Genomic DNA, 6000 nt, shown 5'->3' on the forward strand with positions numbered 1-6000 from the left:
TAGGCCTGTTTTGTATTGTGTTCAGTTCCCTATCTATAACATGGAGGTAAAAATACTACCTACTTTAGAGTTGAGACAGGTGGTTTAAAAATCTTAAAGTGCTATACAAATATGTAGTGTTGTCATTGCTATTATCTATTTCTATATAGTTCCTTGGTGAAGAGAGTTCCCCACATAGATGAAATCACAGGTCTGTATATCACCCAACATGCAGGTTGATGGCTACTATTGAAGAGGTGAAAGAAAACAAAAAGTGAGGGTTGACCAAACACCCAAGGAGAGGCAGAATCAAGATGAAACAGAAAGAGAAAGCAATATAAGCCAAATGCCTCACTGAATCTTCTCTGCAAAGACTTAGAAAATACACCAGACCAAATGTGAGCATTGGACATAGCTATTTGGCTGTCATCCCAGGAGCAGAGTGGTGACTCAGTTCTAGGTTTTGGTCTGGCATGTCAGCCTTCGGTGGAATCAGCAGATCAGGAAGTCCAATCCAAAGGCAAGTGTTCAGTTCAGTTGCTCTGAAACTATCAATGAGGCACAAGCTGACAGACCCAAAGATGGGTCAGGAACTTGCAGAACTTAGATCAGGAGAATAGTGAACAGATGTCAATCTCCATCATACCACATTGGAAGCACTGAAATCAACAGGATGTTAAGAGAACAGAAGCTCAGGCTAAACATCCACCCCCAGCTGCCACAAGTATTCAGAGTCCAACACTAACAAAATGCCAAGTCAAGAAGTAGACTTAAAGAATGAACCAATAAACAAAAAGAGAATTCCACCATAAAGATCCATTGTGGCATCAAAACACAAACATGGAAGAAAATGGCTTGAAAAACATACAGGCAGAGCTTCATAGAAAAATGCAGCTAGGAATTCTAACAAGAATTCATAGAAGAGTCAAAGCAAGTGCTAAAATTATTTTAAAACAAAACAACAACAACAAATGAAAGCAGTAGTGGGAAAAGAAGCAAGAACTAGGGATAAAGATATGAAAGAAAAGAGGTTAGAAAAAGAGGTTCAAAGCCTTTCTGAAGAAAATAATTCCCCCAAAATTAGAACTGGCCAAATGGAAGCTTGTGACTTTATTAGATATCAAGAAAAAAGTCTAAAAAACTGAAAGAAATAAAAGAAAATGTGAAATATCTCATGGGAAAAACAACTGACCTGGAAAGCAGATTGAGGACAGAATTTAAGAATCACTACATTACCTAAAAGCCCTGAATAAAAGAAGATCTTAGACATATTTCAAAAAAATCCTAAAATAAAATTGTCCAGATATTTTAAAACTAGACAGCAAAATAGAAATTGAAACATTCTACTCATCACCTCCTGAAAGAAATCCCACAGTGTGAACTTCCAGGAAAATTATAGTCAAAATCCAGAGCTTCAAGTCAGGGGAAAAAACAACATAAGCAGCCAAAAAGAAAGTGTTTAGATACTAAGGAGTCAAGATCACACAAGATTTGGCACCTACTGCTTTAAAGGAGAAGAGAGCTCTCTGAGATGGGCCATCCTAGAAGGCAAAGAATCTAGGCTTGCAACAGAGAATAACCTCCCCAGCAAAACTCAGTATAATCTTACAGGTCCACTTGAAAAAGTGGACCTTTAGTGAAATGGAGGAAATCCAATCATTCTTGATGAAAAGACTAGAGTTAAGTAGAAAATCTGAACTACAAACGCAGGGGTCAAGAGAAGGCAAAGAAAGGTCAACATGAGCAAGAAACCATAAAGGATTAAACAAGATTAAACTTTTTACATTCTCATATGGAGAGATGAGATCTGTCTCCCTCCAGAAATCTATCATTAGGGTTCAGAAAGGGATTCTAGAGGACATAGGTATAATTCTGTTATGTTTGATGATCACCAAAGAAGAACAGAAGGGGTGGGGAAGGGAGAGGAAGAATGGTGAAAATTATCTCACATAAATGGATTGCTTAATGAGGAGCACATAGAACAAGTGGAGGAGCAGGCAATGCTTAAACTTCCCTCTGACCTGAACTTATTAAGGAGGGAAGAATATACATAAACACACAGCTGTGCACAGCAATACATGTTACCTAACAGAGAAATAGTAGGGGAAAGTACTACAAGGGTATGTAAATTAAAGGAGACAGTCACAAGCAAACAAAGCAGACTCTAAAAGAGGGGGCAGATGGAAGACAATAAACAGGTAGTAGTCATAACTATGAATAGGAATGGACTCACCCACAAAATGGAAAAGGATAGAAGAATGGATTTGAAGCCAGAATCCAAAAATGGTTTTTGTTTTTGTTTTTTTTTACAAGAAACACACAGAAAGATGCGCACAAAATTAGTGACTGGAGCAGAATATGTTATGCTTCAGCTGAAGTAAATAAGGCAGGGGTAACAGTCAGTCCCAAATAAAGCAAAAGCAAAAATAGATCTGATTAAAAGAGATAAACAGAAAAACTGCCTTTTGCTAAAAGGAGCCATAGACGATGAATTAATATCACTATTAAACATGTATGCATGAAATGGCAGCATAGAATCTAAATTCTTAAAGGAAAGTTAAGTGATTTACTGGAAGAAATAGAGTAAAACTTGAATCATGGAGGATATCAAGTTACTCCTCTCAGGTAAATCTAACAAAAATAAGCAAAAGAGAAATGAATTACTTGAAAAGAATTTTTGAATGGTTAGTTACAATAAACCTCTAGAGAATATCAAATGGGAATAGAAAGTATACCAATTTCTTAGTTGTTTAAGGCAATTTCACAAAAACTAATTATGTATTAGGGCATAAAAACATAATATATCTTTTATTGATCATAATATAATAAAATTTACATTAAATAAAGTGTCTTTGAAAACTTAATCCTAAGGAAGATATGGACCAATGAACACCTCATAGAAACAATCAATAATTTTATTAAAGATAATGACAGCAATGAGACAACATACCAAAATTTGGGCAATGGAACCCAAGCAGTATTTAAAAAAAAGTAGGCATGCAGGTAACATAGGTAGCCAATGAATTGAAATCACCCAATTAAACAACACAATAGAAATCTTGAAAATCAAAGGAGAGATTATTTGAGAAAATTAACAACATATAATTATTGAATAGATAAAAGTTGGGGCTTAAAAAAAGACAAATTATCAGCTAATTTTATTTTTAAAGAAAGAAAGAAAACCAAATTACCAGGATCAAAATTGAAAAGGCTGAATTAATAATCAGTGAAGAAGAAATAAAAGCAATTATTAGAACCTTTTGTGCCCAACTACATGCCAACAAAACTGATAATCTAAATGAAATGGATGGATATTTACAAAAATATAAATTGATCAATGCCCAGAACAGGAAACAAAATACTTAAGTGATCCTATGTTAGAAAAAGTCATTTAACAAGCCACAAATGAATTCCCAAAGAAGAAAAAAACCCAGAACTAGAAGGATTTACAAGCAATTCTACTAAACGTTTAAAGAACAATTATTTCCAACTCTACATAAACTGTTTGGGAAAAAATAGGTAAGAAAGGGGTCCTACTAAATTTCTTCTATGACACAAATATAGTTTTGATATTTAAACCGAAGAAAATTCAGATACAAAAAAAAAACCCTAATGAACATTGATGAAAATAATTAAATAAAATACTAGCAAAGAGACTATAGCAATGTATCACAAAGATCATATACTATGACTAGGCTGAATTTATACCAGGAATGCAGGGCTGAGTCAATATTAGGAAAACTATAATTAATTGACCATATTAATAACAAAGACAACAAAAACTTATGCTTATTTCAATATATGCAAAATAGTTTTAGAAAAGATATAACATCCACTCCTGTTAAAAACTCCAGAAAACAGGGATATATGGAACTTTCTTTAAAATGAGAAGTAGTATCTATATAAAACCAAGAGCTAGCATTATTTGTAACAGGAATAAGCTAGAAGCATTTCCAATAAGATCTAGGTGGAAGTAAGAATATTCATGTTCTCCATTACTACAGAATATTGTATTAGAAATGGTAGCTTTAGTAATAAGACAAGTAAAAGAAATAGAAAGAATAAGACAAATAGGGAACAAAACTATCACTTTTTTTTTTGCAGGTAAAATGATGGTTTACTTGAAGAATCCTAAAGAGTCAATTAAAAAATACTCATTAAAACAGTTAACAATTTTAGCAGAGTTGCCAGATATAAAAAGAAACAACACAATTCATCAATATTTCTGTATATTATTAACTAAATCCATCAGGAAGAAATAGAAAGAGAAATTTCATTTAAAATAACTGCAGACAGGCAGTATAAAATACTTTTGCATCTATTTGCAAAGACACAACATCATAAAACATTCTTAGCCAAAGCTAAATGTAAAGATTGCCATAGATAGGCTATACTATGATTACAGTGACAACCTACATGCAAGAAATAGCCAAAGAATACCATGCAAGAAATACCCTTCATAAATGAAGAGAACCACTGATAAAGTGAAAATGAAGGCTATCAGATAGACAGCATAGTGATTCATTGATATGTTACAAAATGTAAAAAGAGGAAAGCCTTCAGCCTGTTGGGCATATACTCTCTGGAGGATATATGGAAGGACATGGATAAGAATTGTACAGGATGAGAAATTTTGAGTGGATTGAGATCTGTATTGATGGAGGGACTACACATTAAACTGAGCTCACATATCCATTGAAGTATTGCGATATAAGTATGCCTTTTATTTAATGTGTACAGTATAACTTTTTTTTCTTCAAATGAAGTAGGAAAGGATAGAGAAAATAACATAAGTGAAGAGATTAGGGCACAGACAGAGAGTAGGGACCTTGAACTAAATAGAATCAATTTTGTCTGGAGAAAACCATGAAATAGTGGCAGAGAGAAGACAGAAATGATACAACCCCCCCAAAAAGCAGCTACATGACAACTGCAGAAAAGTTGCCAGAGATTGAATATGAAAGAAAATCTTGTTGAGAGTGAAAGAGGAGATATAGCCCCATCCTCAAATGCATTTTGATAGTAGAGGGAAAAACAGAAAAAAAAAGTCTCAATTGTTGGGAAAGGGTCAGGAGGGAGAGAATCAAAGAGCCTCTACAAGAAGCAACACAGCTTCAGAGAAAGACCAGCTGGCTAGAAAGAAATCTAGGGCTACAACTAATGTTTTGAGTTTGTTTATTTAAGCAAATGTGCCATCTTCAACAGTAAATCAGCTTAACTAGAAGCAGTAGTTCTGATCAATATTATTAAAGTTTTATAAATTCTTCCTCTGAAAATAGTATTTTAGGGTAGGAGGAAAAATATGTTAAATTAGAAATCCTGAAGGAATAGCATGTCTATTGCTATAATTAAATATAATCATAAAGTTAGAAATTAAAGTACACAGAGGTTAAGGACTAATTTAATACTTTATACTGAGTTTAACATATGATTTAGGAATTAGGTTTTTTTGTGGAAATAACATACAGAAAGAATGAGAGTGTTAATGGGAAGGAAGTATATATTAAGGGAATTTAAAGAGAAATGATAGGGTTGTATAATTATGGTCCTCCAATTTCCAACCTTAGTTGTCAATCCACACTTTCTACTTCTACTCACATTTTTATTTGCGTTAAGTGGATTTACTTACTAGAGTGTAAGCTCCTAGATGAAAGAGGACCTTCATTATCTTTATGTCTCCCTTAGCACTTGGAACAATTCTTTGCACTTAAGCTGTATATGATAAATGCTAATTGTTGTTGGTATGTAGTAGGAGACAAAAGATAATCACAAAACAACTATAACACAAAATTGAATATAATAAAAGAACCACAAAGAAACTACTATCTGAATCCTGAGGAAAAAGAGATCAATTCTGGCTGGGAAGGAGTTAGGAAAGTTTCATGGAGAAGGGGGTACAAAACAAAAACCAAAAATCCATAAAAGATGATCCCTGCTCTTAAACAGCTTACAGCATATAAACATAAAAATAGAATACCAGAATTTTTAGAGCTGGAAGGCACATCAGCAATTATATAGACT

The sequence above is a fragment of the Phascolarctos cinereus genome, unplaced genomic scaffold (genome assembly GCF_003287225.1).
Source record: "Phascolarctos cinereus isolate Bilbo 61053 unplaced genomic scaffold, phaCin_HiC Scaffold_5;HRSCAF=322, whole genome shotgun sequence".
NCBI lineage: Eukaryota > Metazoa > Chordata > Mammalia > Diprotodontia > Phascolarctidae > Phascolarctos > Phascolarctos cinereus.